The sequence below is a fragment of the Felis catus genome, chromosome C2 (assembly GCF_018350175.1).
Source record: "Felis catus isolate Fca126 chromosome C2, F.catus_Fca126_mat1.0, whole genome shotgun sequence".
In the NCBI taxonomy this organism is placed as follows: Eukaryota; Metazoa; Chordata; class Mammalia; order Carnivora; family Felidae; genus Felis; species Felis catus.
The window spans coordinates 155,457,696-155,479,280 of record NC_058376.1 but is presented as its reverse complement, the minus strand read 5'-3'; the positions used below and the strand labels follow the sequence as shown (position 1 = coordinate 155,479,280).

The window sequence follows — 21,585 nt, the reverse complement described above, 5'->3', positions numbered from 1 at the left end:
TCTGGCTACCATCATTGCCCACTGGTATTACCTTCAGCATCTTCTTAAACAGACTTACTCTTAACCATCTGGATGTCAACCAAATAAAGCTACTCTTATTGTCTAGCTATCAATCAACCCATTCTCGAAAACAATGTACAGTCTTCAGTTTGGGGCCGTAGAATTCCAAATAAGTTCATTAAATGCTCTTTATCTGAATTCCCCCCCACCCCCCATTGTTGTCAGTTATAGGGATGGGTGTGCTAAAATCTCATGTGACAGAATTGTCTAATTCTTTGGGTAGTTCTCTCCATTTTTGGGTTTTGTATTCTAAGCTGGGGTTTTAGGTGCATACAAATTTGAAATTGTTGTATTTTCCCTGTGAATTTAAGTCTTTTGTCATTCTGACATGACCCTTATCACCAATAATACTTACTGTTGTAAATTTTAAAGTTTATTTTGTGTGATACTGTTTTATGAACTGGTATTTGATCCTTATATTGTTTCTATAAATTTATCTACAAGTTTTCTTTGCCTTCACGTTTTATCTGTGTTTTTATCTCGTCTCACTATCTTTATCTTTAAACTGGTAGGGTTAGTATATTTTCATTCATAGCATTTTGATATATTTGGATTTATTTCCATACTTTTATTTCACACTTTCCATTTGTCTACCTTTGAATTTATTTCCTTTTGTATTGAATGAGGTCACCCTGCCCCGTTATTCTATCGCTTTTCTGCTATTATTTTGGATGTTTTTCTTTCTATTTTTATTATTTAACTGGTTACTCTAGAAATTGTTAGTACATATTTAATGTAACAAAGTTTAAAATCAGTCAATAAGTTTGATTTATTCCCCCCCCCCCACCCCCCACAATGTAAGAAATTTAAAATACTTACTTTCCAAATATGGTCTCAGAAACTTATATAATATTGTTACTTAACCTTTTGTATCTTATCTATATTTTATGACACAAATAGATCATTGCTATCACTGCCTTATAAGTTAAATGTTGTTAGATTTATCCACATGGTTACCATTTTCTTTGCTCACTATTTTTATTAAATATCTAACCTTCTGTTTGAAATCCTTTTTCTTTTATTTCTAAAGTAGATACTTTAGAAGCTCCTTTAAGTCCATGTCTGTTGGAGTCTAAATCAGTTTTTGTTTGTCTCCAATTGTCTTCATTTTACTCTTATTCTTTAAATATTGCCTTGATGGTTATAAAATTCCCGGTGGGAAGCTCTTCTACCCCACACTTTAAACGGATCCCATTATTGCTGTGGGAGTCGTTCATCAGTCTAAGTGCCATGACACTGCAGGTAAGCTGTATTTCTCTGGGTACTTTGAAAGGATTTGTCTGTTACTTGGTGTTTGGTGGATTTATTACACTGTATCTCAGTGTGGGGTTCTTTTTAATTATCCTACTCAGATTAGGGATGAGAAGACTCATGCCTTTCAACAATTCTGGAAAGTTTTGAGTCATTATCTCTGTAAATATTATCCATCTACCAGCCTATTGGTTCCTTTTAAAATTTCAATTATTCATGCCTTTGATCTCATTGCTCTATTTTTTATATCTCTTAACCTCTGATTCATACCTTTCATCTTTGTGCTATATTGTTCTTACTTTTATTTTTTTAAAAACTTCTTGCATTCATCATCCTGTTGAGTATGAACTCTTTTCATTCTGGGACTATGTCCAGTTCAATAATTCTTGCTTCAACTGTATCTAATCTGTTAGTTGTCCTTCGTTTTGAGTTTTTATTTTCATTTATTATACTTTTCATTTAAGTTCTCTTTGAATCTTTCTTTCAAATGTCTCATCCTTTTTGAGACTATATAATCTCAGTCTCTTATTTTGTTAAATGTATTCCATATATTGTTTTGGATTCTAATTCTAACCATTCTAAAATCTGAAGACATTGTGTTTTGTGTTTTACTTTCCTCATCTGGAACATGGGAATAAAAGCAATTGCAACTCAGTGGATTTCTTTGAGGATTAAATGATTACATTTATGTAAAGGTCTTGGGATATCTCGCACAGAGTAATGTATACAAGTGTTAGCTGCATGAGTATTATTATTGCTGCTGTTATTTGAAGAACTGATTTTGTTCTTTGCCGACTAGCTCCAAGCTTTTCTCATGTGTTAAGTAATTTTTTATTATGAACTCATGTTTCTTTAAACATGGTCACTGAACAGTTAAGGCTCGTGTGTACGTAAGATGCATTCCTCCAGGGAGGACATTGGCTTCTTCCAAGCCTTGGGGATACTCCAGTCCCAACTAGTCTAAATGGAATTATTACTTTGGGTGTTTTCATGCCACAAAGTGAATGAGTGTGAGTTTCAGCCCCAAATTTGCCTTGATTGTGGCAAGGGTTGATTGTGGTTATGAACTCTCAAGGGAGAGTTATTTCCCTTTCCCAAGACGATACTAAGTTCATTCTGTGTGAAGTAGGTTGTCTGCTGGTTTGCCTGGTAGGGCTTTCACTCTTTAAGATCCCAGCATTTTGTGGAGGTTGCGGAGTATAGGTCCAACTCTTTGATGATCCTGTATCTTCAGAAAGAAGGGAATGACCTTGGATCATCCACTGGCTTAGGTGCTTACTTATTTTTAGAAGTTAATTTTTTTTTAATTTGTCTAACTTTTTTTTTTTTTTGCAAAGAAGCCCTTCTTTAGAAATGTATTATGAATATCTTATCCAGAATTTGTACAGGTTTTGAACCTGGAGATTTTTTCTATAAGGGGTTAGATAATAAATATTTTAGGCTTTGTGGGTCATATGGTCTCCTGTGTCACTACTAGCTCTGCACTTATAGCATAAAAGCAGCCATAGACAGTTCACAAGCAAATGGTTATGATGGTGTTTCCATTAAGCCTTACTTACAATGGTAGGTATCAGACTGGATTTGACCCTTTGGCTTTAGTTTTTCAAGCCCTGTTCCATAACAAAACTAGCAACAGAAGCCATCAGGATAATCTTTCTGAAAATGTTGCCTCTAAGACTCCTGGAAGCCATAGCAAAAAAGGAAACCCAGGTTTCCGTCTGATTAAAAAATTCCTTTCTATTTGGAGCTTAAAGTCTTTTAGGGGAAAACCCTATAGGGGCTCCTATGGGGAAAACCCATGGGAAGAGACATGGGGTGTTAGGCACAATCTAGAGTCAGGATGTGGGAGAAAACCTAAATTATTGCTTTCCATGTTCTTTCTGGTAAGATCTGTGTGGGGCTTGTAATGAATCCTGCTGGATCATAGGTACTTGGAAATTTCCAAGTCTCTTCTATCTTTCCCATTGTTTATTAATGTCTGTACAACATCGAAACATGCATGCCCTTTCTCCACTGAGAGAGCATCTTTTCATGTCTTTGATGATGATTGTGGCCAACATAATTGCTTTTTTAAAAAACTTATGTCCTCATTGTGAAGTAATGCTATGCTTTTGACGGACTCATGGAGCCTAAATAAGAACACTATTTGTCCCATGAACTGAAAAGGGGGTAGAAATGGGGAGGTGGATGTATTTCATCATTTCCTGAAATCTGAATACGAGAAACATCCCTTTTGTAACAAAGGCGACTTCAATGCAATTTTTTGGAAACATGAAGTTTGCAGTTGAGCTGGCTGTGAAGTCTTATTGGCTGGGGAGAATTCAAGCATATTTTAATGTCACAGATGCTGGAAATTGTAGGTAGGAAAGCAGAAACAGAGTCTGAGACTACAGGTGCTAACATGTTTTTATGGAGGCCCCAGCTCTAAATGTAGTTGCTCAAAAGCGGGCTTTTCCATTCTGTTATATGAAGCCCTCTGAAAAGCTGGCATTTCTACAGGCATCTTTGTTAGCGGTGAGCTGGGAGGGTCTGCCTGCTCAGGGGTTAATCTTCCTAATTAACAGAAGGGACACTGGCCTCGCAAGCCTCTCAGCAGAGTGGCAGGTTTTCCCTATATTTCATTCGGGTGACTCGGAAAAGGTTGCAGGCAAACAGCACCTTTGGTTTTAAAAACCAGAGCCATGGCTTTTTCGCCGTTTTTTAAAATTCGAGTTTGAGAAGACCACAGTGATGAGGATACGGACAACTTGGCATTATTCAGAAGCTTGTCTGCGGGAAGTCTGGAGCAAAGGAAAAACTGTATTTTTACATGCATCCTTCTCATTTTTCACTCCTTCATGCCTAGCTTTTCCCCTTCTTTACACTTCATTTTGAAAGCCCATCTCCCTCCTCCTCCCGGTGAAAACCCACGCCATATCCCTGAGTCTGTTGTGGAAGAACAGACTGGAAGACATCTGCCTCTTGCCTTATTTTTTTGAATCCCTCTAAATGATGGAGCCAAGTCTCCACACCAGAGCTCCCGCTCCCTGAGCAAACCAAATGGTGGCTGTTGGCGGCATATTGACAGCTTGTTAATGGCGGAATCCTTGACAGTGTGACAACCTGTGTGGGCTGCCTCGGGAAGCCAAGTCCACCCCCGCACAAACCCCAGTAATTAACAGGTGGGGAGAAATAGCAACTAACTGCTGCCGAGGAGGGGAAAAAATACTCAACCGAATGAATTATGTATAATAAAAAAATAACTCCAGTCTTGTCATCTTTCCTAGTTCTCGTTAGTGGCGCCGACTGGAAAATGCTTTGACTTTGGGGTCGCAGGAGCCCGGATTTGAACCCAAGCTGGGCCACCTACCAGCTGCGTGACTTTGGGGACATCCTCTCCCTGAATCCCAATTTGTGAACAGCAACGTGGTCAGATACCACTTAAGAAGGAGCCATGGTAGAGGTCACATACTGGCATTCGATTGTTAGAGTCTCTTTTTACGGTGATGGATTTGCCAGATTGTTCTTGTGGTTCTGTGAAGTTTGGTATTGTGAGGCTCTGCTGTTTTTCAGCGCGTTAAGTTGGAAATAGCTATGTCTTCTTGACGAATTGGGCCTTTTATCATTAGAAAGTGGCCCCCTTTATCCCTGAGAGTCGTGCCTTTTTGTCTTAAAATTATTTTGTGTGATGTGATTTTATGTGATGGTAGATCAGCGCATATGTGTGGCTACAGTCCATTTATTTACAATATTTCTGCGCCCCCCTGTTTCTTGGGACTGGGGGCGGAGGATGAAGGGCGAAGAGAAAATGGTGGGCTCCGGCTGGTCGTTGCTTGGTCGAGGCATTTGTCCTGGCTGGACGGGCCTCCCAGATGCCCTTTCTTTCCTGGCTCCTTGGAGCCCCAAATATATTGATACACATTCTCTGAGAGAAAGAGTCTTGGAGGCTGCATGTGGTAGCAACATCATGCACCAGTTTCTGAACATTTCCCTCCCAGCTGTGAGCGATACTAGAAAGGATGTAGAGGACATTTCTCAAACCTTAGATCTGTAGTTTCTGGTATATTTCCAAGGGCTAAACTTAATTTAGAAGACATCCAAGATTGTTTAAAATGACAGTTTTCAAGCTTTCTTGGGTCTCAGATGCCTCTGTCAATGTGATGAAAGCTATGGACTTTCTCCTCGGGGGAAAAAACACGAACACAGCATTTTCGAACCATTTCATCCCGTCCTCTGCACCTCATAAAGTTCCAGAGGCTCCGGATAAAGGAAACGTTATTCAAATGCTCATGTTATGAAAATTAATGGATACAAGGCAAGATGCAAAATTTAAATACATGCAAACGTATTCGTCAGAATGGTAGACTGTGTACCCTTGGCAGAAAGTATGCTGACTACTCTGGTCTGAGGTTGGATCAGATGTACCAGGAAGCCCATGCCCTGAGCCAGCACTGCCTGTGAACACCTGGGAACACCACTGCCTGAGGAAACCTGAGCTGGGGACTACACAGAAAGGTCTAGAACCAGTGACTCCTATGGCTTCAGCTGAGACACCCAGAAACATCTTCCAGGGGAGGCCTCCATCACCCAGGGCATGCCCGAGCCCCCCACTGAAGAGAATCCTAATTGAAGATAAGCTGAGGAGAAAATATCCCCCAAACTGGAGAAATGCCACCATGAGGGACAGTCAGCAGGTGTCAGAAAATGGAAGCATCGATGCCCGAGAAAGCAGGAGACATAAAGGCAGCTGAAAAAACTACCTGAATATATGTGGGTTTAAATGTTCAAAGTTAAAAAGTGATAGAAGCCATACAAATGGATATAATGGAAGAAGACAGATAAATCTGAAATAAAGAAGTAGCTAGTTTGGACATGAAAAATATTACCATGGGTGAGAGGGAAACTTTAAGGATAGTTTAAACAGGAGATGAGGCATGACTAAAGAGTGAATAAATGAAAAGGAATAATTACCAGAGGGAATCATCCAGAATACAGTAGAGAGGGATGCAGAGTTGGAAACTATGGAAGAGAAGTTGAAGAATGGAGAAGGGCGCGTGAGATTTCACCCTGGACACGGCATAATGAAACTACAATATTCAGGCATAAAGAGTAACTCTGAGAGTTACCAGGCAGAAACGACAGAGTGCTTACCAGAGTCATGGTCAGACAAAAGCCAGGATGCATCATTAGTAATGCTTCCAGGAAATAAAAAAGAAAGAAAGAAAAAGATCTCCAAGGCATCGAGGCAAAATTGTGTGTGTACGTATATCTTACTAATGTCAGTGATGGAAAAAAAAAAGCAACACAAAAAACCCAAAAACCTAAACCCAAACCCAAAAAACCAGCACCTGTGGGAAAATATGAGCAAGAGTTGAGTCTATTCTGGTTGGTAAAATTAAGAGTGACTGTTATTTTTATCTTAATCTTTCAGTGGTGTTCACATATCCCACAATAAACGTGATTTACTTATGTAATAAAAATAAATATTAAAAAAACAATAATCTGCATTGAAAAGAGAAGTATGTCTGCGTCTGTTCAAATTAAGCCCATTCTTTAAGGATTAGCTCCAATGACACTTCATTCATGAGGCCTTCCTGTGTTCTGTCACCCCTGTGGGACCGACTCATCCATTAACATAGGAAGCACAGTGCCCAAGGCCATAACCATATTTTATTTTTAAATCCTCTTAAAGTTGAAACAAGGGCATCTGGGTGGCTGAGTTGGTTAAATGTCTGACTCTTGATTTCCGCTCAGGTTACGATCTCACGGTTTGTGAGTTCGAGGCCCACATCAGGCTCTGGGGTGACAGTGCGGAGCACGTTTGGGATTCTCTCTCTCCTTCTCTCTCTGCCCCCACCTCAGTTTCACTCTCTCTCAAAATAAATAAATAAATAAATAAATAAATAAATAAATAAACAAACAAACTTAAAAAAAATCAGAGCAAAAAGCTGAATATGATAATAATTAACATGTAACAATCAATATAGACTGAATTATATTATATATTTATCTTTATACCAATGCAGTGGTAAAATATAATTTAAATATATATGTTTTAATGAGGAAGAGACCCCATGAAGGCAGAAGTACCCAGGGCCCATGGAGGTCACAAAACAGCTCTCCATTTCTGACTTCCTGTCTTAATTTTGGTTTCCCAGAGGCACAGCCTGAGGTAAGCCGCCACAGGAAGTTTATTTGGAAAATGATCTTAGCAAGCAGAAGTGAGGGAGCAGAGAGAGAGGAACAAGGAGTGAAGAAAAGTCAATAGAAGCATGTGTTCTCAAAGTCACTGTTGCAGGCTCCAGGGTTTAGCTTCGCTAGACCTCTGTTCCTGAAGACAGACAGAATACTTCTCAGTGTTCCCCACCTGAAGGATATAGGTGGGCCAGGGTGTTTATCTACTGACTGATGTCCTTCAGTTTTGAGCATTGTCCCTGAGGCTGTTTGCTCCCTTTCATGGGGCTTATATAAATGCATGGGACTTATATAAATGCTGGAGGAGAGAACATCAAGTGCTTGTTCAAGGTGACACACGGTTAGCATGAGAGCAAGACTGTAGGCTATCTCTGCCTGACTTCTTTCACTTAGCATAATACCCTCTAGCTCCAGCCATGTTGTCGCAAATGGCAAGATCTCATTCTTTATTTGGCTGAGGACATAACATTGTATGTCAATTATGCTTCAATTAAAAAAATAGATTGCATGTCTAAACACAGCTGAAGTGGAAACTCAAGGGGGCCAAGGTGATGAGACTCAAAACAACAAAAGTGTCTGCTATAGTTCCCCTGGAATCAATCTCACATTAACTCCGTGTTCCTGTGCTGTCTTCTTTATTCACCTGTAAGAACTCGTTTTATATTCATCCATGTTGTATGCATCCCACAGTTCCTTTTGTACTGGAAGTATCAACCTCTTGAAGTCGTGAGCAGTGCTCATGCCACAGAACCTTGCACCTAGTAGGTACTTGAAACATATTATCGATTTAAGTTAACTAAGGCAGTCCTGGCCCAGGATTTGGGAGAACCAAATGCCAGTCCCCACCCTGTGACTAACATGCTGGGTGATGTTGGGCAACCCCTCCGTCCCCTTGGATCTCATGGCTCCATCTATGGAATGAGGAGCACGTACAGGATCCTCTCCAAGGGCCCCTCTGGATCTGTTTGATTATTCCCATCCATGCCACCGCACTGACCATGAAGGATGGTCCAAGTACACTCAGCCCAGTGCTAGTTGCCGGGATTATGGAGGTAAATGCCGTACGATCTTACTGTGCAAGAATGAAGTGGTCCTTCCAGGAGAGAGATAGATGAAGAGTTATAGCACATTACAGTGTGACAGAAGTAAGCACAGAGGGCTGAGGACACACAGCAGAGTTTGCAATCCAACCTGGGACGCGTCAGGAGGAACTCTGGCAGGGATGACGGTGGAGGGGACTCTTTAAGGATGGGTGATGAGTAATGGAGATGTGGGGGAAGGACAGGGGAGGCTGCTCCCTGCAGCACTAGTCCGGGGAACGGAGGCATCTTTCTCAAGGCTGGAGGCTGCTTGCGCAGGACAGAAAAGAGATGTTTCTAAGGCTCTGAATTTTGGGCTCGCGCTAGTCCCATACCTCATTGTGCCTTTCCCGGGGCAGTTGTTCGATACTGTCACATACAAGTTTTAATGTGTGTGCCAACCCAAAGATTAGGAAAGGAGAACTAGTTACATCGACAAACTACAGCTTCCAAGGTGGGAGACAAGACACATTTTTCTATGTTTGCTGGGAGAGGAGACTCACCTTCACTTTATTTTATATTTATTATTAAGCAGCACTGTGGAAATGGATTTAAAAAAAAAAGCAGTCACAGACTAATGGAGAGAAGAGGATATATTAGCCACTAGACAGGTCTTCAGTCAATTTATATGTGTTCAATCAGTCCAGTGTTCCCTTCTTTGATAGTAATGAGTACATTTCTTTCCAGAAGTCAAAGTCTCTGTTATTTTCTCCCTATTTATGGTGATCAGGTATTTGTGTTACTCCAGGTAAAATACCCTGGAAATGGCTTGTAGAAGCAGCCCTTCATGCTAAGTGCACCGTGGGAAAGATGCATTATAGAAACTCCAGTCCTCGGGATATAACTGCTGACATTTTCCCCTTCCTGCTCGGCATGAGTATGAGATCACCCCATAATTTTACCTCATGGAGTCATTTGCTGCTTTAGGAAGAAATGCTCTTTGCTGATAAACATCCCTCTACACATAAATGTCATGCTGAAAAGGTTTCTCTTTTTGGAGAAATGGCCCAAAGCCCCCGATTTCAATAACTTGCTTCGTTACCAAACAGGAGTGAGTGATACAACTTGCCGCAGTAGGGGCTGGAGCACACAGCCTTCCCAACGGTTCCTTGAAAGAAGAAGCAGGAGAATGCTGCAGGGAGATGGGATTATTGGCACAGAAGCTCCTTTCTTACAAGAGTTGGGTTCAGGATCTGCAGTGTGATGTTGATTGCAGGTATGAACACTGATTCATCGTCCCTGATGCCAGTTCTGGACATGTAGTAATTGCTCAAGACTAAATCTGGCTGCCACTATTTGTCAGTTGTACCGTGGAATTTTTTAGTCTTAGTACAAGCTGACTCAATAACCTTATAATGGAGGGGAATAAAGTGAAGCAAAATCTTTCTGTTGAGACTCCACAAAGTGCACTGGTTATTTCATTATTTTTTTTTGCTAATGACCAGCCTAAGTATTTTACATATGATATCAATTAAATTAACCCACGTTAATGAAAAACATGGAGTGAGTCATTTACTGTGAGGATTAAAAAATCGTATTATGCCGTCTTCACCGCAATATCAAGAAATCAGGCATTTCATTATCCAAAGTTTGTAGATGAGCAAATGAGGCTCAGAGAATTTAAATCAATTGCCTAAGGTTATACAACTTGTAAATGACAACGCTGGGATCTGAACCTGCATTTGTCTGACTCCAAAGCTCATATTTAGGACCTCACAGATCATACTGTAGTCACACAGTAAATACTTATAAACCTGACCTTTTATGGAACTAATGACAGCAGACTCACTGAGGATGAACCCATGGCGTGAGGGAGTTACTATCCTCAGAATATCACTCTTTCTATTCATTGATTAACTTTATCAAACACCTCTTAAGTCTATATCCCTTCATTACAATACATTATGAGATTCAGGGTCCCTGGACTGGCTAGAAGGGAAAACAGAAAAACAGAGAAATAATTATAATGCAGTAGCCTGTAGACCATTTCAGATATAGTTTTGGTCATCCCCAAAACTTAGCTTCTTGAAACACTAATTCTATTGTGATCTCTCATGCTTCTATGGGCTGCTGGACTCAACTTGGATTCCCTCATGTTTTTGCACATGGGTGGTGGTTGAGATTGTGGTCATCTGGTCATTTGGGGGCTTCTTTATTTCCATGCCTGGTTCCTGAGATGGCTGGGTTAGCTGGGAGCTGATCTGACAGATACCTCTTTCTTCGCATGAATTCTCCACGTGGCTCTCTACATGGCTAGCTTGGGATTCCTCATAGCACAAACTCCATGACACAATGGATTTCTTCCTGGAGCGAACCCTCCAAGAGGCAAAGTTGGAAGCTGCAAAGCTTTTTTGAACTAAGCTGCAGAAATCAGTGTCACCTTGGTTGCCATTTTGTTGGTTACAAACAAGTCTTGAGTCTGGCTTTGATTCAAGAGGTAAGGCTCTGCAGGAGCATGGATACTGAGGGGCATAATTGACTGGCAGGGCAGGTGGGGGGCATCTTTGGAGACTACTAGCTACTACATGCTATGTATGTGTGATACATGTATGTATCAAGTGCTTTGAGAATCCCATAGACGCCCAGGCCAACTTCTCCAGGGCAGTAGAAGCTCAGCCTGAGAAGACATGTGACAAAGGTAAAATAGTTCTTATATGCCAAGGTGTACCAAGATGAGAGTTGTGTATTAGAAAGACCGTGCTGGTGGCAGCGTGGAGGGTAGATTTCAGAAGGCAAAATGGAGTCAGGGAAACTGTTGAGTTGGGATGAGGAAGAGAGTCTAGTTGCCAGAATCCATCTTCCTTAGGAGAAGGAAGCACCTGCGAGTTTCTGTTATAAACTGGTTCGCTGAAAAGGATGAAGGGGAGGAAGGACATAGAAGGGCAAAAGACCAGGGGGCTTCTGAATTGAGCAATTCCATGGAAGGTAGTGCTGTTCATGTGGTAGCGAAAACAGAAGCAGGGAGTGCTGATACGTCCAGTCTTGAACTTATTGATTCTGAGATATGTGCAGGAAAATCAGACGGAGACATGCTATATGCATTGTAGTGCACACCATTGGTGCCTTGCCCTTGATTTCCTTTACTGGGCCAGTGCATACCCTCCTTAGCAGCAGTGACAGCTAGCTGCTAACCACTCACACTTGCACCCTTAGTCTAGAGATTTCCCTCACCTAGAATTGCCTGGGAGTTTACACCCACTCCCTGGAGACAACCTGCAGCCAATGATGGACTAATACAGGGATGAAAATGATCATCCCCCTTGCTACGAGGTGGGACCTCCTGTGATGCCATATGCTCCCACGCTCCCTGGGAGTTCATCTGGGGTCCATCTTTACACGGCTTCTGCCCTGCCCCCACTTGCTACTCCCAATCCTCTTTCTCTCTCAGGAAGTCACTTGAACTAGAACCTCACAGAGGTCTACCTCAGGAAGCCTAAGGAAACCTGACTAGGCCTTTAGATGATATACCCAATGGTAGGTTATTTGGAGGCAATGTAAGTTCTTTTGTGGTGAAAATCTTTTCTAAACAATAGTAGGGCCTTCTTGCAAAATGGAGTAAGAATCACGAGACATAGAGCATTTAAACACAGGTGTGGACGTGGAGCTCATAGTAGAGTGCATGAACTTGGAATTCTGGAACAAGACTACCTGGTTTTAATCCCAGCTCCACCATTTGTGAGCTATATCATCTTCTGTGTCTCAGTTTCCCTCTCTGTAAAATGGGGAGAATAGGGGAGCCTTGATGGCTTGGTTGAGTGTCTGATTTTGGCTCAGGTCACGGTCTCGCGGTTCACGAGCTCAAGCCCCATGTCAGGCTCTGTGCTGACAGCTCAGAACCTGGGGCCTGCTTCGGATTCTGTGTCTCCCTCTCTCTCTGCCCCTCCCCCACTCATACTTTGTCTCCCTCTCTCTCAAAAATAAACAAAACATTAAACAAATTTTATAAAATGGGGAGAATAATAGTTTCTATACAAAAAAGTTATTGTGAAGATTTAATGAATTGTCATACCTAAAATGCACAAGTACCACGAGAAAAATTTTATCCATTGGGGTGCCTGGGTGGTTCAGTCGTTTGAGCATCCAACTCCTGATCTTGGCTTAGATCTCACAGTTTGTGAGATCTCACTGTCAGTGCAGAGCCTGCTTGGTGTTCTCGCTCCCCCTCTCTCTGCCTCTCCCCACTCGCTCACGTACACTCTCCATCTCAAAATAAATAAATAAATGTTAGCAAAAGAAGAATAAAGTGAAATTTTACCTATTGTGTTCACTGCTGTATCGTTAGTACCTAGAACAAGGCCTGTTGCATCCTAGATTCTCAATAAATAATTGTTGAGTGAATACACGTAAAGCCATTAGAAGAACACTGGGCACAGTTTCACTCTTAGAAGTTTAGCCAAAATATATATTCACAATAATATAAGCCAACGTAAGTAAAAGATTGTTAATTACAGAAGTAGCAATAGTTTGTTTGAACTGTGGTTCATTCAGACAATGGAATACCATGCAGTCACTAAAAAAAAAATGAGGTACCTTGAAGTGTACAGGTATGGAAGGATCATCAACATATACTGTGAAAAAGGAAGGAGCAGAAAAAAAGCAAAGTACAGTGCATGTAGTATGTTATCATTTGAGGAAGAATACATACATGTACATGTACTACACACAGACACGTGCACACACACACACACACACACACACACACAATCTATGGTAGGATTGACCAGAATTACCCCTGGGGAAGGAATCAGGAACGGGAAGGAGACTAAAGGTACACGCCATTGATTTTTGTTTTTTATGCAAGGCAAGTGTATCCTATTTAGAAACTAATCAAACAGTTCACATTTTTTAAAAGACAGAATTGATATTAACCAAGACTTGGCTACCTAGGGGCAGGTGAGAGGGTGGGTGGATTTTCAAGTGTCTTAAGAACCACAGGGGATCTTGCTCAAAGTGCATGTGTGGACAACGGACTAAGATAGCATTTTTCTGCACAAGGGGGCGCCAAGCCCTTTACCTGGTAAATCCCCTGTGAATTGACCTCTAAAGATTGATTACAGCTCAGCCTTCCACTCCTCTGGCTTGGAAAATTAGATTGAATACCATTATTAATTTTGATTACCAGACCTGAAGTCTCTGTAAGCTCACTTAGCAGGCAGACAGCCTCTAGCCTTTCATAAGCTTTGCCTTCAAAATCTGCTTTCTTCGGGGGATGGAGTTGAGGGTAGGCCAGATGTGCCTACTATGTGCCAGCCCCCCACCCCCACCCTGTGCTGGGTAATTGAATTGTACATCCCATTACTTGGTTCTCTCACCTCCTCTCTGAGTGGGCATCATTATCTTAAGTAGGAAATAGGCTTAGGTTAAGTGACTTGCCCCTGGACTTATAAGAGTATATAAGAAAAGAGGAAGCATGTGGCAGGTGCCATCAACTCCACTTGAGCTCATGAATTATTAATATTTTGTTTGAATGAGGAAACACACAAGAGACCTATAAAAAACTCCAAGAAGGGGAAAGATGTTGGCTTGCCAAAAATGTTCCTGACTACAAAGAAAAAGGTGCTTTCCTCCAGTAGAACACCTTCCCTTGATTCCCTGCCTGCTTGAAGGAGCACATGAGTTCAGAAGTGAGATGTGGCACTTCAGTGAATCTCCATGGTACTGAGGGCTCCAGGCCCTGCCATGCTGACTACAGAATCATAGCACTTTTTTAAGGTGGAGCAGCCTTAGATATCATCACAACTTGGGCAGGTCACTCTTATTCCATAGATGAGGTCACTGTGACCTGCGGAGGGGGAGAGAGCTATTCAGATCACACAGGGGTATGGTGCCAGTTAGGGCCACATTCTAAGTCTTTGGATGTTTATTCTAGTGTCTTTTTTTCCCCCAGTTGTTTCTACAGCTGGATCCCAAAACTTTATAGAACCCAAAACTCTTGGATATAGTCTCACAGACCCTGAAATGGACCCTTTATTTATTCTGGGTCCCCTCCTTTTTGAATCCCCATTTTCTTCATTGGTGACTAAGCCTGTGAGTATGGAAGGGACCTATCAATTTTTATAAGTATAATTTTTTAGGTGCTAATTTTGATAAACAGTAATTTCCAGCTCTCTTCAAAGTATGTTACAAGTATCTACTGAGAAGGGACTGAGTCTTTTATTTGTTTTGGCCCTTCTAGACTCCGTTCTGTTCCAGGCATGCAGTAGGAACTCATCCTGGCTTACCTAGGTGAGTAATGATCTGGCATCCATTTAAAAGACCTACACAGAATCCAGGAACACTGTCACAGTGATGTATGTATTACTAGTAGAATATCCAACATGAACCTGAGCACTGCCATTTGGAAAGCGGTATTGCTTCTGTGGTAGGCAGAGTTTGAAGATGGCCCCCAAGAGTCCCATCTCTTAGTGTCTTCCATGGATACTCCCTTCCCTTAGATTGTGAGCAGGACCTATGAGTATTGTGGATGCCAGCCCCGTGGTCACGTTACATCATATGGCAAAGGTGATGAGATTTTAAAGATATAGTCAAGGTCCCTAATTAGTTTGACTTTTGTGTTAATCAAAGGGATATTATCTGGGTGGGCCTGACCTAATTAAGTGAGCACTTTCGAAGAGGGCTCAGGCCTTCCCTGAAGTTAGAAGGATTCTCCTACTGGCTTTGGGTTGTCCAACCTCAGGAAAATGGATCTTGCCAACACTCAGGTGAGTTTGGAAGAAGACCCTAAGCTTCAGATGAGCCCCAGCCAACCCTTGTGTACAGCCTTATGAGACCCCAAGTGGAGAACTCAATCAAGCTGTGCCCAGACATCTACCCTACAGAAACTGTGGGATAATAAATGGGTTTTGAGCTGTTAAATGCATAACCCATTATACAGCCCAGAGAACTAATTAAGCTCCTATGATTGTGGAAGGGATCTAGACCCCATCTTGGATGATCCTCCAGTTGCCCTACACATAATTTCTCCCATTTTTTGTTCCTCTACTTGAATTGCATATATTTTTCTCATGTGACGATATTCAAGGACAAGGCTATATATAACTTTAGGCACGTTTGTATAGTATTTTAAAAGTCACTTAATTTCCTTGTGACTCCTTTCAATCATCTTTGAAGCAGGAGTGATTCTGTGGTTACATGTCAGCTGGCCCATTAGGAAGCACTCACCGGGAAGTCGGGCTGGTGGGAAGCTTCTGCAAACAGAACTATAATCTATGAACTTTTTGGATGTATAAGAACATGTGGTGATTGGAAAGAGAACTGGATTTGTAGTCCAAATAGCAACACTTACATTCTTATGCTACTATTTTGAACGGCCATGTGACCTTAGGCAAGCCATTCAACTTTCCTGATTCTCAGTTTTTTGCATCGTTAGAGAAAGGGGTGATAATAGGTTGATGGCAAGGACTAAATGAGCTATTGCATTTGACCCATATTATCATCTTCAGGTTTGTTTCTTTTTAATCTTGTCCAGGTCAGTTCCTCTCTTATGGACTGTGCAGTGTCCTCAGCCTCTTGATCACTTGGATACTTCTAGTAACACTGAAAGGAAGCTCTGCAAATGGGATTGTATTGGGAATGGGAAATTGTCAGGTGACAAGGACCAGGAAAAAATTCCCATTTCCACTCAGAGCAAAATGTCACCTTATTCTGTTTCAGTAAAGAATAAAGGAATTTGGACAAAATGTCAGTTTTCCTCTGAACTAATTTGGGAATTATAATTACATGCACAGTGTCAGTTGAGTGCATGAATATTCATAATTAAAAATGAAATTGTCATTTTTTCAGATTGTGAAAATGAACAGAAATCCCCAGGGCTGTCCAGGGGCAGAAGAGCTGTTCATTTTAAGAAAAATTCTTTAAGATATGGAAGCAAAATAACCCCACACAAATTACCTATCATCTATCTATCTATCTATCTATCTATCTACTATATAGAGAGAATATTGCGATGGATGCCAGCTGAGGGTTAGGGAAACACTGTTAGACCAGTAGTGTTGCCTCTGCCCTCTCTGCATGGTTCACTATCAGAGGACACAGGAGGTGTTCACCTAGGGAGGAAAAAAGATTGGAAGACAAGTCCTGGTTACTCACTCCCCAATCCCACTCCACCACCCTGCTGCTTGCCAACCCTGTAGCCTACACACACATTTTGTTTTCCAGAAATGTTGAACCTCTACCTGTTCAAAGTTCAATACAAGGGGACAGGCATACATTAAATAGGTACAATAGAGTATGATATATACACAGAAAGAGAACAGGGTGCTCTTGGGGGTTTAACTTTTAGTTATGAGTTACTATATCCATGTTATAAATGAGCAAACTGGGACCAGGAGATGCTAGTTCTTGGTGACATATTAGAAAATGTATTCCCTTAGAATCTTAATGTGTATTTCCTACTTGAAGAGTCTTTTCAGGATATTTCCTTATATTTAGCACCAATAGAGACCCAGGCTGCTGCACAGGGGGCAAGGACAGGATGTAGGTCTGAGGTCTGGGCTAGGTGGCCTTGGGTAAGGCTCTGATTTCTGGATCCTCATTCTTGCTGGGACTAGATGACCATTAAAAGGATTCTTCTAGCTCTATATTCTGTGGCTGTTATTCCTCTCCCTCTTACGTTCCAGTTTTCCAGACATTGTGAAGTTGCTGTAGTTCATTTCTCTGGGCCCAACAGAGAAATCACTTAGGGGAGAAAATGAGTTGTGTCAGAATCTTTAGCCTTAAGGAAAAAAAAAAGAATCTTTAGCTTTAAATAATCTGCTCTGCTTTCTGCTCAAATCCAGGGAAGGTATTATTTCTGCTTTTCCATTGTAAGATGGGGGAACTGCTAAGGTGACCTGTTCTAGATTATTGACCTTAATTGAGATACATCTTCCTTGATCGAGAAGGTAGAGAGATTTAACAGCCTAGCAGCTCTGCAGTTTCTCCCAGATGCCTTGGGAAGCATGAATTTCTTTTCTTTCTTTTGTATTCCCTTGCTTCTTTAGAGTTAATGGTTTCTTCCGGTAACAGTGCCATGATTGACTTTCCTGGACACCACCCACATCCATTATCCCTGTTGCAGTGCCTTAATTGAAATGACATCTTAGAATTATTTCTTTAAAATTCATTGTTTAATTCAGTAAATTTAGTATTAATTAATGCCAACTGCCCTGATGTTTTGGTCCCCCATTTGTCACTCTCTCAGCGCATGGAGCAGTACAGGAAATAATAGGTCTATTTGATTTTACAGGACTTATTTTACTTTACAATTCAGATTTACTAGTGTAGCAGGAATGGGAATTCAAAATGGTATTTTGTAATGATCATGCACTTGGAAAAGAGAAAGGGAAAGAAGAGAGGAGGAGGGGAAGAGGAGGAGGAAGATGGGTTGCCAGATGCCACTCATCAGGGAGAGAATTTTGATGCTGGGATCAAGACAAGGGTATGGTGGCTGTCAGTCAGGGGCTCCTAGGGTGACCTCAGATAGCCATATACTTCGAAAGCCTTGTTCCATTTGTATAACATTCAAAATGAGCTGTGTGTGTGTGTGTGTGTGTGTGTGTGTGTGTGCGTATGCAAATATAGTTAACTCTATTTTCCAGCCCTGTGGGAAAATGGTATGTGTATTTAATCAAAGAATGTCATAACAGAATAATCATGCATCTTGTTAAAACAATACAAATTTCATAAGAATTAGGCTATGCTGGGAATGTAATTTTGAGTCTTAGTGGTTAAATATGGACTTATGTTGGGTTCTCCCAGACGACTCTGAGTTTAGGATTCAATAGCAAGTAGCTTGCTTGAGAGGTGATCAAAAGAAGCACCCAAAGGCGAGGCATAAGAGGGAAGACAGCTCAAAGCGTGCATGATTTGTGCTCAGTTGCCACGCAGGCAACTGGGGCTCAGCCTTGCTGGAAAGCTCGGGAGAATGGTGCAGAGGGCATCTCTGGGGGGTAAGGAAACAGTATTCTCTAGACTCCATCTGTTCCCTGAGGGCTGTTTCCAGGGGTACTAACCCCTGGTACTTCTAGCCTGCCTGGTACCTGTGGGCGAAAAGAAAGCCCCCGGGCAGAGAGGAACAGGTACTTGCTTTAGGGTGCAAAAGTTTTGAACTGAAGAATGAGTGCCAAAGGAATAGAGAGGCAGCACTATTAGTGTCTTTTGTGTTGAATAATTCATGTGTAGTCAGGCTCAAATGTTGTCTGAGGTAAGAATCGGAGGCTTTCAGATCCCGGGACAGGCTACTTGGGGGTCAAGATTATCATGAGGGGTACCAGTACGCATTAAAATACTTCTCAGCCTGGTACAGTTTATCTATGTGGTCAGTGTTCTGCCCAGCTCCCCTTTACTGGCTCAGTACAGCCGTATCTGGCTGCCATGTTGGCTGGTAATAACTTATAGCTGTTCCCCTTCTCCAGAAGAGTGCCCTTAGCTGATGAGATTCACCTGTCCAAGGAGGTTATACCCCGTGAGGGTACCTCCCAGCCCATGACTCAGAGTCCTGACTTAGTCCTGTATATCATCCAAGTGGATTGCTTATTCTATCTACAACATAAATCATCCATTTATACCCTAAGTTGTATTGATGCCCTGTCTGTGCCTCTTGGCTTCATACACCACAGTGTTTGGCTACTCTATGAAAATGTCTCTTTATTACGCTATAATAGTAGGTTCATAATCCTTAAGAAGACTACCAGACACCTAGCAGAGTAGGTGGGTAGATGGAATTCATGTGTCTGTATTTGGACCCAGAGTAGGTGATATTAATACAGGACAGAAGGCAGTGAACATCGTTTTACATGAGGAAAATCTTATCATCCCATTTTAAAGATAAGGAAACCGAAGCCTGGTTATTTCACTAACTTGCACAAGCTCCCACAACTTGCCAAAGTGTGGATTTGGAGATTTATTTATTTTTTTTAACGTTTATTTATTTTTGGGACAGAGAGAGACAGAGCATGAATGGGGGAGGGGCAGAGAGAGAGGGAGACACAGAATCGGAAGCAGGCTCCAGGCTCTGAGCCATCAGCCCAGAGCCCGACGCGGGGCTCGAACTCACGAACTGTGAGATCGTGACCTGAGCTGAAGTCGGACGCTTAACCGACTGAGCCACCCAGGCGCCCCTAGATTTGGGGATTTAAATAAGGCCTTTAGAGTATCAAGAGTTAATGGATGTAGCCAATGCACCGTTGGAGGTGGGCTCTGATTCTTCCTGGCTGTATTGGTCATGTGATCTCGGATCACATAAGTGCGTCCCAGTAATGCTTTCTGATTGGCAGGCCTGATGGATACATATCAGTGGAGAGTCCCAGGACTCCTTGCTTATAGAGATTGATCACTCCGACTCTCATGCTGAGTTCGATCAAATCTTCTCTATTTATAACTTAGAAGGGGATCATAATGTCTTGGGGCCAGTGTAATGCATGCCCTAATCATCAGTAAAGCATTGAGAAAGATTCCTTTACCCGAGGGCCTGTTGAACAAACACTGTCAGGCAAGAAACAGCATCTCCATGTGAGACTTCTGTGCTTCTGAGCCAGGTGGTCTATAACAACACGGGGTCTGCAGATTGTTTTAAAAAGTGATTCTGTTTGCTCTATACTTTTTACCTTTCATTTAAATTCTGCAAACATTCGCTAAACACCTACCAAGCTCCAGGTCCCACACTAGGCTCAGGGGAGGCTACAAAGATCAAGAAGGTGCCTTGCCTTCATGCTTGTAGAGAAGACTGGCAAATAAATAACCAAGCATTGTACGTGGTAGAAAAAATTAAGGGCTAATTAGTCATTCCTGCATCCAGCTGTGTGAGCCCAGAAGGGCAAGTGGTTAGTTCTGACTGCAGGGGATTTGGAAGTGACATTGAAGGATGAGCCCAATGTTGATAGACAAGAAAAGGGGCTGGATCCATTAACCGTGGCAGACAACAATAGAAAAGGGGAAACAACGGTTTTTAAACTGGTTTCTTACAGTAGAGCTAATCTGTAAGTTACTGTATGTAGATTGTGTGTGTGTGTGTGTGTCTGTGTGTGTGTGTGTAGGAAAGATTCAGTGAGATGCAAGGGAGAGAAATATCTCAGACCTGGCAGAACTCCAGCCACAGATGAATTATTATGTTTATCACAGGTTTCCCATGACTTAGTCTGAAAGGGCCAGCCTCCCACCCGCATGGCATAGACCAAAAGCCATGACAGCATGATTGTATTAATATTTCTGATCATTTGCACAACTTATCATGTGGCAATTATCTGGACCTAATATGTCGTGATGCAGTTTGGTCGTTGGGCAGCTGAAATAGACTGCCTGCGTTTGTTTTAACAGACCCAGGCTGTGTTTATGTGGAGCAGAGAAATAATTTTTTCCCATTAAAATGATTTACAAAAACTGTCAGTCTGCACTTCTGCAGGTTCATTTTAAAGGGATTTGGTGGGATTTTGTTTGTTAGCGGGAGTGGAAGAAAATAATATTGCCCTAGTTTTCACCGCAGGGAGTAATGGGAAGTGACAGCCCAGAGGCAGGCTGAAAAGGTGACAGCAGAAATAGCTCAGTACAAAATGAGGAGGAGAATGATATTTATTGAACACCTGCTATGTTCCAGGCACAGTTCTAAGCATGTGTTATGTATTGTTTCATGAATTGCATAAAGATCAAATGGAATTATGCATGTGAAAGTGCTTTATAACATGCTCTACAAATGTAAGGCATAATTAATATTTCCTTTTATTGTAAAGCCTCCTAAGATTTATCTGAGACCGTTCCCTGATTTCTGTTACCAGATGTTAATTTATGTCGAAGCAGCAGCTGATCAGTTTTCTCTTACTTGTAACATCTATGTGGGAAAAAGTGATGGCAGGAGCAGGTGGATGGACTCATGGGACAATGGAAATGTGTTCTGGAAAGGGTCTTTGTTTAGATTCTTTTCAGTTCCTCCTTGACTTTGACGTTATGAGCTGCTGGTGCACCAGTCAATGGTGCCATCAGAGGTGAACGGTCACTTCCTCCCTGCCATGTGACTACATCCAGTGCTGGAGAGGGAGTAATGGTAGGG

At 41.8% G+C, this 21,585-nt stretch overlaps 1 long non-coding RNA gene across 2 annotated transcripts in view; it reads left to right on the top strand.

Annotated features, from left to right (window-relative positions):
- Positions 1–21,585, top strand: part of LOC109491606 — an 87,627-nt gene that overhangs the window by 29,590 nt on the left and 36,452 nt on the right. The window contains exons 2-3 of one of the 2 annotated variants that reach the window (XR_002745521.2): positions 14,740–14,789; positions 16,033–19,426. This is a non-coding gene — a long non-coding RNA (uncharacterized LOC109491606). Of the gene's footprint in view, positions 1–14,739; positions 14,790–16,032; positions 19,427–21,585 lie in introns of those variants that run through there. The other variant, XR_002745520.2, reaches the window with a different exon arrangement.